This window comes from Nanorana parkeri, unplaced genomic scaffold (genome assembly GCF_000935625.1).
Source record: "Nanorana parkeri isolate BGI_ZX_2015 unplaced genomic scaffold, ASM93562v1 scaffold103, whole genome shotgun sequence".
In the NCBI taxonomy this organism is placed as follows: Eukaryota; Metazoa; Chordata; class Amphibia; order Anura; family Dicroglossidae; genus Nanorana; species Nanorana parkeri.
This window is the reverse complement of record NW_017306371.1, coordinates 1,107,791-1,130,227: the sequence shown is the minus strand read 5'-3', so window position 1 is coordinate 1,130,227 and position 22,437 is coordinate 1,107,791.

Here is a 22,437-nt window from a genome sequence, read left to right as displayed (position 1 = left end):
TTTTTCGTATGTTTAGCACGGCAGATCGACCTTTCACGAAACCAGCTTGATCTGGTGATATAAGAGAAGGCAGCACGACAGCCAGTTTATTGGCCAAAATCTTGGATAGTAATTTAGCATCAAAATTCAGGAGTGAAATAGGACGATAGGATCCCGGAAGGGTCGGATCCTTACCTTTTTGGGTATCAAATGAACATAGGCTGCACTAAATGTAGCTGGGTAACATTTATTTTGCAAGATATGATTGAAGAGGTCAACTAGGGAGGGGGAAATGTGGTCACTCACAGATTTATAGAATTCGGCGGGAAGGGCGTCCGGGCCTGGAGCCTTAGAATTGGCTGAGAGTCTAATCGTCGATTGCACCTCTTGTAAAGTGATGTCGGCATTTAGGGCCTCTACGTCAGTTGGGGAGAGGGAGGGTAAAGTAACCGTGTCCAGGAAAGATGATCCTAGGGGGGTATTATCTACACCCGCTGAGTACAGGAATTGGTAATAATCTCTAAAAATCTCACATACGTTGGTCGGGTCCGAGGAAGAGACTCCCGCAGAGTCGAGTAGGTTGACTATATGATCTGGGGTAGTTCTCCCTCGGACCAGATTAGCTAATAATTTCCCTGATTTATTTCCGAATTTAAAATATTCTAGTTCTTTATGGGATCGAATTTGGAGATCGTATTGCGATATCCAATGATCACAGGTTTGCTTGGCCTGGATCCATAAGGTTCTATTTTGGGGCTACTATTTTGTTTGTATGATATATAAGCCTCTCTGGCCGTCGTGCATGCCTTGACATACCTTTTGTCTTGTTACCCTTTTTTGAGAGGTGGCATAGGCTAACACCTTGCCCAGCAGAACCGCCTTTGCTGCCTCCCAAAACAAAACAGGAGTATCCACATGTATAGCATTGTTATGAGCATAATCAGTCCACCAAGAGACTAATAGACTTCGGAAGGTGTCATCAGAGGCCAGATAAGAGGGGAAGAGCCAGACCTCTCCTGAAGCAGCGCTACATCTACATGCAATTTTTTCAGGTGGCGCAAAACTTGTCTTCTTTTCTGAGGAGTTTTGAGTCCTTTGACATTCCACATTGAAATCTTTAAGGCGGTTCCCATTCCAGAAATAGGACGGGTATGAAGTTAAGAGTAAGCGTAATCGGGTAGATCCTTGCCGGTGTCCCAGTGCCCCCGTCCATATCCTGAGCTCTAGTTCCTGCGAATTCAAGAATTAAGTGCCATAATCCAGGTGTAGGACATACATTCAACGATGCCCTCTGAAGGGCTCTTTTCCAGATGTCGAGAAGCACTTGGTGGCTTCGGTTGAGTGGAGCCTTATCAGCTCTGTTGAGAACTTAAACAAAAGATCAAGTAACAATGCAATCTGTTTAGGTACTTCCTTTTTTCCAGATGGCAGTGCGCATGCAAGTGGCGGCCAACAGGAGGGGAACGCCCCATCTCCAGGAGAGCCAGCCTGAAGGTAAAACATGTAGCTGAGGAGCAATCCGTCTCACCGTCTCGCACGAGACACACTTGCACTCAGCAACCGGCCAAATTAATGGAGTGTAGAATTGTAGTAATCTACAATAAACAGGGCAGCCATAAGTGAACAGTTGGCTAACAGTGACTCAGCTCATATCAGCGGAGCAAAAAAACTTTGAACGGGATCCAGAGCCATGTGGGCGTTCACGCTTTCTTTTTACGAGGAGAGCTCTTGATTGGAGAGACAGAAGATAGGGGTACCTCGGAGAGTTGTCTATCAATGTACTTCTGAGCTTGGGTAGCTGCAGTAAATTGAAGTGGACTCCCATCAGGAGCTGATAAGCGCAGAACAGAAGGATATGCCAGAGTGAACTTGATGCGCTTGAGCACCAGTTGCTGACAAACTTCATGAAAGCCGCGGCGTGCTTTTGATATTTCAGCAGAGTAGTCTGCAAATAGCAATAATTTGTAACCTTCCACCACCAGGTGGCGTTGTGCTCTATAAGATTGTAAAATGCGATGTTTTCCCGAATAATCCAGAAATCTGGCTATAACAGGCCTAGATTTCTCTGATTCTTTCAGGGGACCCAGTCTATGGGCACGCTCCACTTTGCAAACCGAGTTAATTCCCAGAGCTTGGGGTATTATGGAGGAGCAGAAACGATATAGATCACCGTGCTTTACAGATTCAGGGATCTCAATGATATGCAGGTTATTTCTGCGGGATCTATTGTCAAGATCATCGATCTTGTCTTGTAACTGGCATAATTGTTGAGCATCAGCCGTGTGTGATTTGTGTGAAGTCAATTCCCCTACCCCTCTAACCCCATAGGACTGTATAAACATTATTTTACAGTTCTTTTTTCTGTTCTTACCATGGACTGGATAGTTTGTCTTTCTGCAATAAATAATAGTTTTGTTAAATTCAATTTTTGCTTTCAGCCATGGTGACAAGCCAGCCATGTTTAGTCTCTCCTGGCTGAGGACCTCCAAAATTGCTTTAAAACGGGTCTGGGGAAGGCACATGGTGGCATCAATTGCCTGAGCCCCCTGGTCTTTGAGAATATCTGGCAGTATTAGTCCCCCTCAGCCAAGGCCTGTTGGAGGGCTATCTAAGTTCGATTTGCAAGCTGTTAAAGCCGTTTCCTCATGGGTAAAGAGGGCACCAGGAAAGGAAAAACACCTTAAAGTAGTATTAAACTCTCAATCTTTTTTTCAATAACGAATCCAGATCAAACATTTGTACATTGCCCTGCCCAGTATTTCTTTATATTTTTGTCCATACACTTACAAGTCATCCTGTTTTCAAACAGTTCGCTCCAACTCTCCCAATTCTGCTTCCCTGAACTTTCTGTGCAGTACAAGATCACAAAGTAAAGTGGAGTCTGTAGCAGCTGTCCATCAACCAGCTTGGAGAAAGGAGAAGGAAGGAGAGAGGAAGGAGGATAGGGGAGCATGAGGAAGGAAAGTGGCTTGCCTTACTGTGCCTGTTTTTGTGGAGACACAGACAACTTTTCAGCACACACAAGCGTGGCTCTATAGGACCCTGCAAGGGAAAGGAGCCACCCCAAAACAGGATGTCTGAACCATTGTTTAGAGCAGTGGTCATCAACCGGTGGTCCGTGGACCACTGGTGGTCCCCGGGCCCCTCTGATGCTGTGCAGGCTGGGCATTGAAGTGGCACGGAGGCTCCGGGGCTGCCTTTTACTGACTCAAGCAACAGCTGTCACAAGGAATGCGCGGCTCTCAGTACAGTGCCGGCTCTGCAGGAGGCGGGTCATCTCGTCAGTACCCGGACTGAGCAGGCTGCAGGACATAGAAAAAGTGGGGAGAAGCCAGGTAATAGTGGCTCAGTGTGGGGAAGGAAAGGCACGGGGGTGGTTGGGGGCAGTGCAGAAGCTAGAGTGGGTATGTGCCCCAGGCGCCACCAGCAGGCCCAGTGGCAGATTCGATAGGGGGGAAAACAATTAATATTATTACTGGGGCGGGCGGCACCGCTCCCTCCCTCCACCAGCACTGCCACTCCTGCAGGCACATCTGCACCTATTTATTTATATATAGATATATTGTCATATTTTTTGTTTCCTCATATATAAATATATTATATAGATATATATATATATATATATATATATATGTGTGTGTGTTAAAAATTCTTATTAGTGGTCCGCGGGATTTAAAATTATGAATGTAGTGGTCCATGAGGTCCGAAAGGTTGGTAACCGCTGGTTTAGAGGACCATCTTATTCTGCTATAATTTTTAATTATCAAGGAGCACCATCAGCTGTAAGTGATTTAATCGGCATTTGAAATAGCTTAAAAACTTTTTGACTTTAATATTTTTTTAAGGTGAGTACACAAATTTCTGTTTTTCTGCTTGTTCAGAATATGTAAATACTTTATTGTGCACAATCTGGGCCCCGGTTCCCTTTTAAGTACAACCCTGATCAGTGAGCAGTGAACGTTTAAGAGCTTTTCACTTTTTTTCAATACATATACACTGCCTGGCCAAACAAAAGTCAACACCTGGATTTAGTTGTGTTATGATCTGGGGTTGCTTCAGTTGGTCAGGTCTAGGTTCAGCAATGTTATGTCCCCAAACAATGAGGTCAGCTGTCCACCTGAATATACTGAATGATGAGATTTTTCCATCAATGGATTTTTTTTCCCCTGATGGCACATTGGGCATATTCCAAGATGTCAATGCCCGGATTCATCAGGCTAAAATTGTGATAGAGTGGTTCATTGAACATGAGACAATTTTCACACATGGATTAGCCACCACAGAGACCAGATCTTAACCCCAATAAGAATATTTGGGATGTGCTGAAGAAGACTGTACACAGTGATCTGACTCTCCCATCATCACTACAAGATCTTGGTGAAAAATGAATGCAACTTTGGACAGAAATAAATGTGACATTGTATAAGCTTATCAAAATGATGCCACGGAGAATGCGTGCTGTAATCAAAGCTCAAGGCGGTCCAACAAAATATTAGAGTGTATGACTTTTTTGGGGGACAGACAGTGTACTTTGAGTAGTCAGAAGTTTCCCAGGATGCGCAAATCTACAAACACTCTACTGTTTTATAAAATGTACAGTACCTGTAGTGTGCCAAGACTGTAACCCCTTTTGGTGTTTACCTATATCTTAAAACCCATCCCCAAATGGGTCCAAACCACAATTTGCCAGTGCACACTTCATTTGTCTCAGGGTTTTCCATGTATTTTTGAACTATACATTTTTATTAAAGTCAAAAGACGTATACAGGTTGCATGAGAAGCAGAATATGCAATATTGTTCATATTAAAACAATTAAACACGAGTAAGGTACACATGGATGGAGTAAAGTCAAATGGAAATTGGGCATATGGGCAACGTCCAAAGGGAAGTAATATATTGCTATGTGATAGGTAATGTGAATGTGCAGTAATTTTCCATGTATTTTAACATCCTAACAATACCACCCCTCTGCCACTCCATTGTCCACAGTAAGCACCAGTCTTGAATTAACTCTGGCACAAAATAGGGCACATGCATGTTTATGCAGTGATATAATGCACTTTGCAGAGGTGTTGCTTTGCTAATTGCAATTAGGGTTATAATGCTCATTTTGAGGAGAGCAAGTATTGGGTGCTGCTCATTACATTTCAAAAGATTTAACACTATTTAATACACCCAATAAAACATGCTGACAGTTTACTTATGTCTACATTTTTAATGTTAGATTTCACTGGACAACAAATCTTTTGAATAGTTTTGCTTCCTGAAAAACTTTTGGTTATTCTGATAGACCCCTTCAAGCCGGACACAAATATCATTTAAGAATGACTGTATCACGAAGGAATCTTGAGAAATATGACATTAACCTTTAATCACTATAACACATAATATTAATTTATGTATAATGCATCATTTCTGATACGTAGCACAAGTTCAAGAGGACTAAAAGTGTTATGCTGCTGATTTGAATTTCTACTTTCTGTCAGGTGCATCCAGTTGTAGTATGTTGTCCTTATCTAATAAATTATGGGTAGTCCCCCTGTGTATACCTAGTTTTACACCTCTCCCCCTAATTGCATATTTAGACAAAACATAAAAGGTTGTAAGGGTTTCTGGAGGGGTGTAAATGACCGTTCAGGAGAGATATTTTAAAGGAATATACAAATTTTATTGCTAATACATAATTGATTAATTGCATACATGATTCAAAACAATCTTATTAAAAATCAAAACCCTGCAGAGGATACATCGGTATATTCATGATTAACAACTCTAAAATTCATTTGGTCCGACAATTCATTATGTTGTTCAATGTATTCAAATGTGGTTTCATGATTATAACCAAATAGTAGTTTTCAAAGCATAGCTTAACTTATTAGGCCCCGACGTGTTTCGCCATGGGCTTCATCAGGGGACCCATTCAGGATGAATCATGCCGGGTTGATCTACGGTATGAGGGAGAAGTGCCCAGGAAGCCAGTCAGGAGTGGGCGGGGATTTGACCCCCTGTTGCCTCCACTGCTTACTTGGTTTGTCACACCTGGGACCCCGGGGTCCTTTTGGGAAGGAACCTAAATGCGGTATCGAAACGTCCAATCGCAGTCGCTAGGAGTATTGGTTCTCTCAGATCGATATTTATGGTTCGTGTGATTGCTGCTTTCACTCTGGAGTGCAGAAATTGGTCTGTAGCGTCCCGTGGCAGTCCCCGATATGTTGTCCTTATACCAGTTTTCCATTGTGGCAATGTCCTGGTAAAACTGTTCATCATCTTTGTCACCGACTGCACTTAGATTTTCAGGAAAAAAATTGTGAATACAGAAAATGAGTCTTCAGTGACATGGTGTACTTCATGGTCTTGGATGCTGTAATAAGTTCGTCCACCAGCTGAATGTAGTTTGTTACTTTGTAGTTGCCAAGAAAATTCTTAACTACATCCTTGAATGTTTTCCATATGATTTTCTCTGGGCCTCCTAACAGATCTTCCCACTGCTTGTCATCGATGGTGGATTTGATCTGTGGATCACCTTCCTTAATCATGGCTTTAAAAATTCTTATTAGTGGTCCGCGGGATTTAAAATTATGAATGTAGTGGTCCATGAGGTCCGAAAGGTTGGTAACCGCTGGTTTAGAGGACCATCTTATTCTGCTATAATTTTTAATTATCAAGGAGCACCATCAGCTGTAAGTGATTTAATCGGCATTTGAAATAGCTTAAAAACTTTTTGACTTTAATATTTTTTTAAGGTGAGTACACAAATTTCTGTTTTTCTGCTTGTTCAGAATATGTAAATACTTTATTGTGCACAATCTGGGCCCCGGTTCCCTTTTAAGTACAACCCTGATCAGTGAGCAGTGAACGTTTAAGAGCTTTTCACTTTTTTTCAATACATATACACTGCCTGGCCAAACAAAAGTCAACACCTGGATTTAGTTGTGTTATGATCTGGGGTTGCTTCAGTTGGTCAGGTCTAGGTTCAGCAATGTTATGTCCCCAAACAATGAGGTCAGCTGTCCACCTGAATATACTGAATGATGAGATTTTTCCATCAATGGATTTTTTTTCCCCTGATGGCACATTGGGCATATTCCAAGATGTCAATGCCCGGATTCATCAGGCTAAAATTGTGATAGAGTGGTTCATTGAACATGAGACAATTTTCACACATGGATTAGCCACCACAGAGACCAGATCTTAACCCCAATAAGAATATTTGGGATGTGCTGAAGAAGACTGTACACAGTGATCTGACTCTCCCATCATCACTACAAGATCTTGGTGAAAAATGAATGCAACTTTGGACAGAAATAAATGTGACATTGTATAAGCTTATCAAAATGATGCCACGGAGAATGCGTGCTGTAATCAAAGCTCAAGGCGGTCCAACAAAATATTAGAGTGTATGACTTTTTTGGGGGACAGACAGTGTACTTTGAGTAGTCAGAAGTTTCCCAGGATGCGCAAATCTACAAACACTCTACTGTTTTATAAAATGTACAGTACCTGTAGTGTGCCAAGACTGTAACCCCTTTTGGTGTTTACCTATATCTTAAAACCCATCCCCAAATGGGTCCAAACCACAATTTGCCAGTGCACACTTCATTTGTCTCAGGGTTTTCCATGTATTTTTGAACTATACATTTTTATTAAAGTCAAAAGACGTATACAGGTTGCATGAGAAGCAGAATATGCAATATTGTTCATATTAAAACAATTAAACACGAGTAAGGTACACATGGATGGAGTAAAGTCAAATGGAAATTGGGCATATGGGCAACGTCCAAAGGGAAGTAATATATTGCTATGTGATAGGTAATGTGAATGTGCAGTAATTTTCCATGTATTTTAACATCCTAACAATACCACCCCTCTGCCACTCCATTGTCCACAGTAAGCACCAGTCTTGAATTAACTCTGGCACAAAATAGGGCACATGCATGTTTATGCAGTGATATAATGCACTTTGCAGAGGTGTTGCTTTGCTAATTGCAATTAGGGTTATAATGCTCATTTTGAGGAGAGCAAGTATTGGGTGCTGCTCATTACATTTCAAAAGATTTAACACTATTTAATACACCCAATAAAACATGCTGACAGTTTACTTATGTCTACATTTTTAATGTTAGATTTCACTGGACAACAAATCTTTTGAATAGTTTTGCTTCCTGAAAAACTTTTGGTTATTCTGATAGACCCCTTCAAGCCGGACACAAATATCATTTAAGAATGACTGTATCACGAAGGAATCTTGAGAAATATGACATTAACCTTTAATCACTATAACACATAATATTAATTTATGTATAATGCATCATTTCTGATACGTAGCACAAGTTCAAGAGGACTAAAAGTGTTATGCTGCTGATTTGAATTTCTACTTTCTGTCAGGTGCATCCAGTTGTAGTATGTTGTCCTTATCTAATAAATTATGGGTAGTCCCCCTGTGTATACCTAGTTTTACACCTCTCCCCCTAATTGCATATTTAGACAAAACATAAAAGGTTGTAAGGGTTTCTGGAGGGGTGTAAATGACCGTTCAGGAGAGATATTTTAAAGGAATATACAAATTTTATTGCTAATACATAATTGATTAATTGCATACATGATTCAAAACAATCTTATTAAAAATCAAAACCCTGCAGAGGATACATCGGTATATTCATGATTAACAACTCTAAAATTCATTTGGTCCGACAATTCATTATGTTGTTCAATGTATTCAAATGTGGTTTCATGATTATAACCAAATAGTAGTTTTCAAAGCATAGCTTAACTTATTAGGCCCCGACGTGTTTCGCCATGGGCTTCATCAGGGGACCCATTCAGGATGAATCATGCCGGGTTGATCTACGGTATGAGGGAGAAGTGCCCAGGAAGCCAGTCAGGAGTGGGCGGGGATTTGACCCCCTGTTGCCTCCACTGCTTACTTGGTTTGTCACACCTGGGACCCCGGGGTCCTTTTGGGAAGGAACCTAAATGCGGTATCGAAACGTCCAATCGCAGTCGCTAGGAGTATTGGTTCTCTCAGATCGATATTTATGGTTCGTGTGATTGCTGCTTTCACTCTGGAGTGCAGAAATTGGTCTGTAGCGTCCCGTGGCAGTCCCCGATATGTTGTCCTTATACCAGTTTTCCATTGTGGCAATGTCCTGGTAAAACTGTTCATCATCTTTGTCACCGACTGCACTTAGATTTTCAGGAAAAAAATTGTGAATACAGAAAATGAGTCTTCAGTGACATGGTGTACTTCATGGTCTTGGATGCTGTAATAAGTTCGTCCACCAGCTGAATGTAGTTTGTTACTTTGTAGTTGCCAAGAAAATTCTTAACTACATCCTTGAATGTTTTCCATATGATTTTCTCTGGGCCTCCTAACAGATCTTCCCACTGCTTGTCATCGATGGTGGATTTGATCTGTGGATCACCTTCCTTAATCATGGCATCAGTTATCCTTGACACATCTGTCTGAAAGAAGATGGAGACGGATAAGGTGAAGGAGAAACTGTATTTGCCATGCGTTGACTAAAATGAAGCAGAGTTACGCAAATAAGATAAATAGTATTCACATATACTGACAAGGCTGTATTTAGCATTTATACAATGCTAGGGACATTTTAATGAAGTACCTTTTCATTCCAGCTTCACCCTATGTGTCACAAACCACATTACATTATTATAATCATGAAAATGAACACGAGAATGCATCAAGTGAGGCAGGATATTGTTTGTTTTACCTGCGAAGCTCCTATACGATATACCCAGAGATGGCTGCCTCTCCTTCAGAGAGAATTTTCTGAATTGTATGTAATTCCTACATGTCTGACATGCCGAAGCTACGGCCAGATCCTTCGGCAGCTTTGTGAATAGACCCCTTAGTTCTGCCACTATATTTACTCAAACATTTTCAGAAGTAGCCACAGAAAAGCAAAATGTATACAAATGTATACAAAAACAGTAACACTGTTGACCTTTGATGCAACCTCTTCTTGTAATTCTAGGAACTGCCACACAAGTGCCTTATGGTTTATAGAGCCTTATTTAACCCCTTCATGACTGAGCTTGTTTTTAGTTTCTGTTCGTAAATGACTGACACACTTTTGACATTTTTGCTGTGTGATTCTTCCAAGTCAGTAATATACATTCTTACAAAGTGCACCCACACATATTATATATTGTTTTTTAGAGGACAGATAGGGCTATATATTTATATCACATATGTGTGTCTAACGCCTCACTTAGGACAAATAATATATATAAAAAGAGGAAAAAACGTAAAAATGGACAGATTTAGGTGAGTTATTCCTAGGATTTACTAAGAACTACAGGCCTACAATGTAAAACAACATATTTGCTTGAAAAACAATGTACCGCTTTTGGTACCTAAAATCCTGAATAATCATACCGCCAGGGAGGGTAATTTATTTGTCCCTTATTTTTAATTTTTTTACACTTATTTTTTGTTTTGTTTACACTTTTCACTTTTAAAACTTTTAAAACTTAAAAATGTTATTTTATTTATTTAATTATATCAAGCAGTCATTGTGAATTAATCTCACTATTACTGCTTGATAAATTAATACATTTTTGGTTATTATCAGGCTGCTTCAAACTTCAGAACAGCCGATAATAAGTTAGTGACACTGATCCTGCAGCAGTTCAGAATTCAACTGTCACTAAGGCCCCGTTCACATTGAGCGATTTATCGCGCAGTAATTCCCGCGATATCGCGGCTATTTACCGCGCGATATCGCTCTCCAATTCAAGGCAATGGGGCAAAGGGTCCTGCTGTCGCGGGTCGTGCGTCGCTACAGCAGGACCCTTTTTGGAGCGGATTTTGCCGCGATTCCATTCTTTGCATTGCAAGCATTTGCGCGATCTCGCGCGACAAATCGCGCAGTATCGCGCAAAATGCAACTCGCGCGACAAACGCGCAATTTGTGAATCGCGCAGTGTGAATGGGGCCTCAAGGTTTTCTGATTGTTGCAACAACGATCAACAAACTAAAACATTCTCCTTTCAGGAATAGATACATTATGTATCTATTTCTGAAAGTGAAAGGAAAAAAAAGAAGCCAGTATAGCTTGAGAGAGATATCTCTCGATCTACAGTATACGAGCTGTCAGAATGCCGGCAAAAGCCCAATGCATCCACTGCAAGCCATAGCCCAGCGTAGGCCCTCTCCTCTTCAGTCTTTGATTGCTAGGACTGCTGGTATCCTAGCAACCAATGATGTCAGGTGTTAACCTCATCTGCAGTCATTGGTTGCTAGGAATGCTGCACAGTCCTAACAACCAGCAATGTCAAATGTGTTCCCCCACCCCCAGCATTACAGGAGGATGAAATAGTATCTTCTACAGTCCTCTCCTGCAGCCGGCTCCGGCTTCTGGCCTAACAATAAAGTAGGAAAATAAGGTATGTGGGGACAATAATATAAAGGGGCACTCTAAAGGGGACAACAAATAATTAACTACAAAAATAAGGGGCACTCTAATGGGGACAATCAATTTAAGGGGACACTCTGTTGTGGACAACTATTAGTTGCCCCCATTGGAGTGCCCCCTTAGATTAATTATGAACGTGGAAAAGCCAATGTAAGGGAGCACTCTGATGGGAAAAAAACAATGTACATAGGCACTCTGAAGGGGACAGCTAATTATTAGTCCATGTAACGGATCAGCAATTCTTCCCCGAGGGGTTTTTATCTCAACTGCGGAGAGTTGTCAGTGAATGGAATTTACTCTAAGGAAGGAGGTGGTTCAGGATTGGGAAACCCTTGTGACCCTCTATAATGGAGTGTAGGTCCCATATGCATCATATACCACCTGTTAATGCTTACCACACACCTCTGTATTACACTCGTACAGGGCTATGCACAATGTTGTATCATATAACATAAATAATAAAGTTAGTAGCTACATGTATTGTTCCCAGTATCCTTTGATAACATAACCCTCAGTCCCCAACGGCTTTTTGCAAGCAAGTCAACTACTGCAAGATGGAAGTGCAAATTAGGTACACAGCTTCACTTAGAGATCACAGTCAGTGCAGAAGGCTATACATGTGACTATGCATTTAGCAGAGTACTTGCGGTTGTGTAGTAGGCAGACATGCAGCAGGAGATATAGCATCTGATGTTACTGAAGTTGCTGTGGTAGGCAGCATGCAGCAGAAGGTATGGCGTCTGGTGTCACTGGAGGTGCTGTAATAGGCACCAATGCCGAGTCCTGGTAGGAGGCAGCAGCCGACCGTGGGGTCGCGGCTTGTACCCTGTACTGGCTGGTTCTGGGGGAGGTTGCTCAACGCTCAACAACCTTTACTTGAACGCAGAGCAACTGACACTCACTCCGCTTTCACGAGCGGACTGCGTCTAGGGGGCGGAGCTACGGTGGTGACGGCGTCTCCTCTGCGAGGCGAGGTCACAAGAATGGGCCGCACCTTCCTGCGGCCGGACCACCGGACGGAGGTATGTGACAGTCCATCGGAGTGCCCGCTACATTAGTTGCCCCTATCAGATTTTTTTTTTCAATTTACGTAAGTGTGTGCTTTGTTTTTCTGAAGGTTAAAAGTATGTTATGTTAAAAATAAAATGAAAGAATGATATAATGATTGGCATTTTTACTCCTATATCTGACCTGCTCCACATAGTCTTATCCTAACATATATTCTTACCAGTAGCAGCTAATCAAAATTATATAATTGCCGCTTTTTAAAAAGCAATAAAATTAATATTGAGCCAAATTCAGTTCAGCCGATTGGCGCAGCCTTCCACAACAGTCCCAGTTTCTCATGTGGCCCCTTGAGAAAATGAATTACTCATACCTGTACTAGGTGATATACTGTTGATGCATGGTATAATATTCTACTTTTATGTAATATTATACACTTTTGCTATAATATACTGCTGCTGTATGATATACTGTGGTTGCATGGAATATTGATAGTGGGTGATATAATAGGTTGCTAGTAGATGCAATTCTAACTGGACTTTAAAATCAGTAGAAATATTATAGGAATAACCAATAGGCACTGTACACATTTGGCACAGTTTTTCCAAATAAGATATCTGCCCCCACCCCCACCCCAATACCAGCAGAAGAAAAAAAAACACACCCAGATCTGTCAATGCCACAACTTAACGTGACACTAAACTTAGGCGTTAAGCCTTAAAAATGCATTCAAGCACCCTAACTATTAACAATACTGTACCTTATTTGGGCATCACTCAGCTGTAGTTCTTCCAATCAGCTCTGAATTACCAGCGCCCATGATGGACAATTTCACATTTAGTTTACTAATTTGTATTGAGATTGTAGTCCATCACAAGAGTGAGCTTAGAGCAGTGACTACTTTACAACACACGCAGGGACCATGGGGGAACAAAAGTAGCCACCCCCCAGAAGGAAGCACAGTGTCAGCACCAATTCGGAGATGATTTGAGGATCTACAGCCGAGTGATACAGAAATAAGGTACAGTATTGTTAATAGTTAAGGTACTTGAATGCATATTTAAGATTTAACTCCTACGTTACGTTCATTGTCTTGTCACGCTCAAAAGGAAGCTGGCGACCAATTTTCCCCATCTCTGCTAATTATCCGTGCAAATTTCTCCCGTCAGCTCTGGAGCTCTTTCAATGTGCGTCCATCTCGTGTCCGCGTTAAGCCACGCCCCACGTTCATTGTCATTTTAAGCCTCTCTGTCTCCCCTAGGGTGCCCTAGATCTTTGAGATGATAGCAATACCCGAGACCGTGACTGTCCTTATGAAGAAGGGAATGGAGCTGATTGTCCAGGCATGGCTACAGTGCATGGTAAAATGGAGGGGGCTTGTTTAGTTTAGGCAGAATTTTGTCACACTAGTGCCATTTATTTCAGAAAAAGGCTCCAGACTATATATTGGTTTTACATGTTAATTCCTTTTAGTGTGCTTCCCTTGTGAGCAAACTTTCTTTTGGTTGATTACTATTAATATGTAGACTGTGGAGCATTGCGACTCAATAGGAAATCATGTAGAAGGAAAATAATAGGCACTTTTACTTCGCTGGTATTTCTCACCATTCAAGTTATGTATGGGTGCATGAGCAACTATCTCATTTATGTTCTAATACAAATTCACAATACTGCTGCAAAATTGAAATAGTTGAACAAATAACACTTTCCTTTAGACAAGCTTATAGCAGATGTCATGAAAATGTTGTATTAGTAATCACTTACTCAGCTACATCTATCATGCTGACTGACAGTGTAACTTACACAGAGGGTGCTCTGACATGCTGAAGAAAAGCCCAAACACCTCCTAATTTACTAAATTGTGCCTGACTGTTACAGGCATGGGGGATCAGATGCAAATGGTGCTTAATGGAGTTTTTAACTGGCTATTGTGGAACTACACTGTTTCTGATGATATGTATAAGTTGATTTCCTCTGGGACTCGAATAGAGAGATTCCCTGACACAGCTGCTGGTGGAGGCGTTCAGTGCAAGACTTACAAATATGAATAAGTTAATATATGCAGACTGGTATGTCAGTTTATTTAAACTTTTGCCTCATGACAGCTGTCATAATAATAAGAGAAAGCATATTAAATAATGGAAATATTGTCTAATTAAACAAATGGTTGGTGCTTTCATAAAAATCTGCTAAAAGGTAAATTTGAACTAGCAATTACTTGGTCAAACATTATTTCCAAAGTAAACAGCACTGCTCTGCCAAGCAAAAAAAGAGTTCAGCAGAATTCACTGTGTACTGCAGGGAACTATAAAAGAACCATTTCTGCCAAATTTAAAAGATTCTCTTGCTTTACGTTGTGCCTTACATACAGGTGAGAGAGCTTTTGCAGAACCTTTCAGTTTATTTTCTTCTCCACTCAGTCATTTGGATCCCCTTTCTGTCCTTTTTGCACATTTTAGAGCTTCTAGAAAGTAATCATTCTGCCCCCAAACATACCAAGAAGTGTTAAAGGGTAACTAAAGTATGTACTAAGCACTACGTTTTATATTCAGGACAGAATGACATGTCCCTTGAAAACCCTTTCCACCTTCCAATGATGCGTGCCCCCTTCCACTTCTAGAGCCTTTGGTAATACTTCAAGGCATGGACCTTCATTCTTCAATGTTTAACAGCTAATTGGCCAATCGTTAGTCACATGGCGTGCAGGAATGTTATTATCCCTGTGTAAGCTCTGACACTTAGCTCACACAGGGCTTTAAACATAGGGCTCTGGCTGGCAAACAGGGCAATCAGGGGCTTGTAAGTCTTAGAAGATAAGGGTATTGGGCTATAAAGAGTGCCTGTCAATTCCAAATGTATATCAAATACACACTATAAAAAGAATACATTTTTCACTCACCGGGGTTACTAACAATAATAAATGGCCAGCACTATAATGTATGTGTTTACCATTACATATAGATGTAAGTGAAAAATATAACTATTATTGGGGCTGACATCTACATTTACAACAGTGGGGGAGAGTCAATACGATATTTGTGACACACTTCTGGCAGTGTGGGTGGAGTTAGAAGCCTTGCACCAAATTCATGAAACCCATGCAAAATTCATTTTTAGTACGGACGCATGCAATAAATCCAAATCAGTGATAAGGAAAGTGGAGGTAAATAGGACCTCTTCCATGTTTGAGTAAATTGTGTTACAAAGAATACAAAATAAGTATTCTGAGGCATCTTTTGAGACAATTTGAGAAAATTCCATGTGGCACCGATCTAAAGAAGATGGGTACATGTGACTTCTCCAAGTGCACCAGGTCATCAGTAAGCATTAGAAAATCATCTCCAAGCAGAAGAAAAGGAAGGTTGTAAAAATGGTTTCTCATCTTCAAAATGATAAGAGAACCAGTGGCATAACAATCGCCACAGAAACCTAGGTGGCCGTTATGGGGCCCGGGGCACAGGGGGTCCGGCCAATACATTCCCCTGATGCTGTGCAGGCTGCCTGGGTTGCTATGGCATCCCAGGCTGCTGGCTGTCGCTGGCGGGTGTGAGGAGGAACGTGTCACTGTTAGATCACCAGCAACCTGTCAATGATCTGTGCAGCAGCGCGTTCGTCCTCATAGCCGCTGCTAAATCAGTGACAGCCAGCAGCTGTGGAGGAGGAAGGCTGGGCCCGGCGTCAGAAGCAGAGGAGTAGGCGGGCCCAATGATGGAAGAGGAGGTGGGTCCAGCGACAGAAGAAGAGGTGGGGCCTGGTGACGGAAGAAGTGTGGCCCTGTGATGGAGGAGGAGGTGGGGCCCGGCGACGGAGGGGGCGGGGCCGGCCAGCGACCATGGAAGTGGACAGCGGATCTGGGCTGACAGGTAAGAGGTGTGCAGCCCACCTGAGACCCTGCAGAGCCCACCATAGAGAGTTTATGGCGGGCTCTGCAGGGTCACTCTCAGGTGGGCTGTTTGTGATATCAGGTGGGCTCTACAAGGGCATAACTAGAAATCACAGGGCCCCATACAAAATTTTGCTACAGGGCCCTGTGATTTCTAGTTATGCCTCTGAAGAGAACTTATAATGTCCAAACAGCATGATACATTTTGATGTGTGAATTATGTGGCTAAAAGTCTCAATATAAAAATGCGACACTGCCACCACAAAACATCTGTGCAAAAACTACTTTCAGGCGTACACAAGAAAAACGATCACAGCAAGCATATACTGTATGATATAACAGGTTATTTATAGATACACTGTACCAGCCATGTGTATTTACACATACATAGCTCATGAACTCAATTATGCTTCATTGTAATGCTTATGTACTTGTATTGTCCTGTGTACTCCACTAAATATTATAAGTACGTCTTCCACAGGCTAGTACTGAATTTGCTCTTGGATATTAATGCTTTCAAGGCCCTGAGCCTGGAATGTATATTTTGTCAAAAGTTTAAAGGTGCAGATAATCATTAGTTTGTGGCTTCAGGAAGTCAAAGTTCTAGGGTGGTGGGGATGGTTATGAGTCCAGTGATGTACAGGTAACCATAGTCAGGGGCGTCCCGAGGCTGGGTGACACCCGGAGCGGTAACCGAGTGTCACCCCGCAGCGTGGCAATATTCTGATACCTGCCGGTGGCCATCTTGGTGATGGGTGCCGGCAGAGAGAGGAGTGGACAGTCACTCGGCGGGATAAGGTATGCCGCCGGGTCCACTGTGAGTCATTTTGGTGTCACCCCCTCCAATGGTGGGGTGACTGTGAGTCATTTTGGTGTCACCCCTCCAATGGTGTCACCGAGGTGCGGGCCGCACCCCCCTTGTGACGCCACTGACCATAGTTTAGTGGAATGGGGGTACAGGGGACTGGGTGGCTTCAAAAAAAGTGGATACGTGCCATAATGGCAGTGGGCTGGGTTTAAAAGCTGATTAAAAGCGTTACCTCCAGTCTTCCACAGTTGTACAGGATACACTTGTACTGAAATTGCTTACTTTCATTTTACTGCACACTGTGAGATTCTTACAGTGTGTATTAAAAGATGTAGCAAGTAAGACAGAGCCTGCTTCTTTTTCTGGCAGGAGGATGCCCAGGATCATCTAGATCTTCACTTCTTAGCCATACTTGCTCTGGCCCGCTGCTTTTGTGAGCAGAAAAAAAATGCCGTCTGGCGACGGCAACCCGCCAATGCAGCAGTGCCGTCCGTCCGTTTTTTTACAACGGGCGGATGGCAAGTGGTTAAATGGATTTCAGTTTTTTTTCCATCAAGGAGGCTCAGCATCACATGTGGACATTACCTAGAGCAGCCTGCATGCAAATGCAGTCTGCCTAGAAATCCCCACTCACACAGACTGTTAAATGTCAATCAGGGCAGTGGCGTAACTATCGCCGTAGCGACCGACGTACTCAGGAGGCTGGGGCCCAGCAGCGGAGGTGGAGGAGGCTGAGACTGGGGCAGCAGTGGAGAAGGGGGAGGAGGCCAGGGCAGCAGTGGAGGAGGAGGCCGGTGCCCTGCAGCACCGGTCAGGAGGCCGGGGCCCAGCAGCGAAGGTGGAAAAGGAGGAGGCCAAGGCCAGGGGCCTGGAGCACAGGTGTACCAGTCCGGCAGTGGAGGAAAAGAAGGTGGAGGAGGTTGGGGCAGCAGGGGAGGAGGAGGCCGTTGCCCTGCAGCACCAGTCCGGCAGCGGAGGTGGAGGAGGCCGGGGCCCAGCAGCAGGCAGCTCAGGGGTGGCACGTAAGAGGAATGCAGGGAAAGGGCCCTCATCCATCCTACCTGAGACTCTGGAGAGCCCACCATAGAGAGTATCAGGTGAGCTCTTCAGGGCCACTCTGAGGTGGGCTCTGTGGGGTCTCAGGTGGGCTATGCAGGGTCTCTGGTATGTGGAGGGTCTCAAGTGGGTTTTTCAGGGTCTGAGGTGGGCTGTGCAGGGTCTCAGGTGGGCTCTGCAGGGTCAATCTCAGGCGCGCTGTGTGGAGTCTCTGGTATGTGCAGGGTCTCAGGTGGACTCAGCAGGATCTCAGGTTGGCTCTATGAGGTCTATTGTAGGCTCTGCAGGGTCACTCTCAGGTGGGCTGTGTGGGGTCTCAGATGGGCTCTGCAGCAGTGAGTGGTGGAGTGATCTTTTCTTTGGCTCCGATGTCAGAGCGAGCAGGTGCAGAGCTGAAAAGAAGGCGATGATGTAGCCACGGTAACGTGTTCTGGAGGTAGGTACTTTTTGTTTTGGAGAAGGGGCCCATACAACATTTTTCTATGGGGCCCTGTGATTTATAGTGACACCACTGAATCAGGGCATTTTGATATTTGCATAACTCCTCCCAAAAGCCAGCCAACTGCTTGCATTAGGGCTAAGGGCATGTGAGAGGAGCACTGAGACAGAGTGCTGTAATGTTTTAAAGAAACTATGCACAGCACTCTGCTTTACACTCCACCCCCCCAGCCTTTATCAATTCCAATATGGGCAGATTATCTATAATAAACAGTAACTGTCAGGTATGTTCAGTCTAACCATATCCAACCCATGTTAGTATTCAATGTTACATATACTGTGTCATACAGGGGGAAAAAGTATTTTTTACTCCAGCAATCAGCTCCTAATCTTTCACAGTTACCTTTGTGGACTGAAAGGCTTTGATGCACCTCTTATAAAGAAAGAATGCAAGTCTATAAATAATAAACTTTTTCAACAATAACATAGTGAGTAGCTTATTGTGCAACATTTCCTGAGTGCTGGAGTGTTGTAAAATCTTTGAACTAGGGTCCAAACCTTTTCATTTATATATGACATTGGCACAATCTTTTTTTTTACCAAATATGTTTTTATTGAGTTTAACAGTGCAGGTATACATAGACATGTCACATTGCCAACTAATGCCTGCAGCAAACAGGTCATCTATATTCAACAATACCCATATTACATATAAAGTGTAACATTACTGGAGGAACACAAGATTGGTTCATGGGGGGCGGCAGGAAAGCAGGGTACATCATCAAGCGTAAAGATATGGCCAAATTTCTGCCGTGAGATAACCTCGGAGGGATCTACTCGCCGGGATGCAAAGAATTGCCTAGAAGAGTATTCTAACTTGCGTGGGGTCGGGTGGAAGAAAAATGGATCAGACCTACATAGCTCAAGAGTGTTCATGTAGACCAGCAATCTTGTATTTCAGGAAAGTGATACCGGTCACAGTAACTAAAACAACACGTGGGGAGACATAGGGAAACAGGATAGAATAAGAGTTGAGCCGGGAAGGAAGAGAAGATGAGGAGAGGGAGGAGGGTCTGTGCCATACGCGGTGGTGGGGGGAACATTCTTCTTGGAAGGTGTTTGGGGAGCATCAGATGTTACATAGGCGTCGGGGGATAGTTGAGTTGTAATATTTATCGATCCACGGGGACCAGATAGCTTCGAATATGTGCATTGTGTTCTCTAATTGTGCAGTGCGTTTCTCATGAGCCACGATCCAATGGACATGCGCAATCACATGCGAGTTGTTAAGGGACTTCGTGAGCCATTTTATAGCTATCTCTCTCTTTGCAGAAGACAGAACATGAAGAGAGAGTCTAAAGGCCTTTTTGAGGAGACCCTCAGGTTTACAGTTAAGTAAGGTGAAGGTCGGGTCCTTAGGAATTGGCTCTAATAGCAGGGAGGTCATGAGTGTGAAAAAAATTTCATCCCAAAAAGACTATCGGGCAACGCCACCAAATGTGAATAAATGTACCCGGTTCAGGGCATCCTCGAAAGCAATTAGGCCAACAATGAGAATTATAGATGGCCACTCTGGTCGGTACCAAGTACCAGCACATGATGACTTTATCATTTATCTCCAGCATGCTTGCACAGTGCGAGCTGGACTTGGTGTTCATCCAAGACTGTTGCCAGGTCTCCCAAGTCAGTATTCCATTGGTACACATAGGATGGGGGAGAGGCATTAGGGAGAGACAGAAGCGATGAGTAGAGAAGGGAGATCAGTCCTGGGCCATGGGGATTGTCGAGACAGGCACGTTCGAATGTGGAGGGTATAGTGGCACAGCCCTGGGTGGATGTTTGTTTTGTAAGAAAGTGTTTGATCTGGAGGTAGCGGAAGATTGGCCGGCCGCTCGGCCAGCTTCGTCTTTCAGCACGGCTCAGCGCTCGACTGAGCCGCTCGGCCGTGATCGGGAGCTGTACGGGCTATTGTGAATAGCCGTACAGCACCCCCTCGGTTCTCCTGAACCGAAGGGGTCCTGGTGCCGAAGCTAGCCGAAGGATCGGCCGAAGCTACGGCCAGATCCTTCGGCAGCTTTGTGAATAGACCCCTTTGTTTGGCAAGTGGTAGTGTTCTTGCAGATAAGGAAAGGATTTGACTCCTGAGGTGGTTTGCAGCTGTCAGAAAGAGGTGAGGTTGCGTGCAGACCACTCTGTGAAGCTGGAAGGGCTGTGGAGTGTCGGGGGGAAGTAGGGGTTATGTAGGATGGACATGAAGGGTAGGTGTGGGGAGACAAGGCCATAGGGTGTTTTCACTGAATCCCAGATTCTAAGAGAGTGGGAAGCGATCGGATTAGAGATATTAGGTCGTTGTCGGGAGGGCAGCCAGTGTAGGTTGGCGACTCTAAAGAGATAGAGAATTTTAGGTAGAAGGGTCATCTTGACCGTGGCTATCCTACCTAACCAGGAGAGCCGGTACGTCCCCCATGTTCTCAACATTCGTGAGAGTTTGACCACCATATCAGGGTAGTTTGCATTGTATAATGAATGATAGGACTGGGTAAGCTTAATCCTAGGTAGGGAAGGTGTTAGAGCACCAGGAGTAGGTGTAATGTTTTTGCAGGGATGCAACTAGGTTGGGGGAAAGGGATATGTTTAGGGCATAGGATTTGGCATCGTTAGTGTGCAGACCCGAGATGGAGGAGAAGACTGTGAGAAGTTTCGTGAGGTTGGGTAGAGAGACCAGCGGGTTGGTTATAAAGAGTAAAGCATCACACGCAAACATACAAATTTTGTGGGAGAAATTGGTATCTTATTCATTTCTACGAAGATGTAAAGGAGAACCCCACTTAGGAAAAACATTGCCAGAACCTCATAGAAATTACTGTTAAACTCTAAATGAACAATATGGCACTGTGCCAATGCCATGACTGTCTAAAGAGGGGAAGTGAAAGAATGGTCTTGTTAAGCCGTCTTGTTTGTGACCAGTTACCACCAATGCATTATAAGGTGCACTTCCCTGTTCCTGTCATTTATTGCTGCAGATTTTGAAAATATCTGTAGCTATTTCTCACCAACTTTCTAGATGGGATACAAAGCTTATAATTATAAATCAATGAACCATAAATGGAGTCTCAGTACTCATGATATGGAAAAATACAATAACCCTCCACACCCATAACTAAAAGACTACTATATGGATGGATACTTCTATTTAGTTACCTATACACCATAAAAGCACCACCTGCGGTTTAAAAAAAAAAAACTTTTTAGTGTTGCATAAATATTAGGGATGCACCGATACTAGTATCAGTATAGATACCTATTATTTGCAGGAGTATTCGTACTTGCTCAAATGGTCCCGATGCTTATCCCGATACAGGAACTTCCGGTATCAGGAAGCCAGGCGGCAAGTCATTCCATACTGCCCGGCTTTCTAATTGGCCGGGAAGCCAGCTCCATGCTCCCTCATCATGTGTAAAGACTCGCCCCCCAGCTTCCTGATTGGCCAGAAAGCCGGCTCCATGCTTCCTCATAGCCTGGTGATGAAGGAACATGGAGAAGCTTCCCGGCAAATCAAGAAGCCGGGCGACAAGTCATTGCACACTGCCTGGCTTCCCGGCTAATTTGGGATGCCAGGTGGCGAGTCATTCCAGGCTGCCCAGCTTCCTTAATGGGACTTCCGATATCGATATATATTTTATAGGTTTATAGACGGAGACATATAAATAATAATTAGGTTAAATACTATATAGATACACACACCAGAAAAAAATAAAACAAAATAATATAAAGGTAAATTGACCTAAATGACCCCCCCCCCAAAAAAAAAAAAACAAAAAAAAAAAAA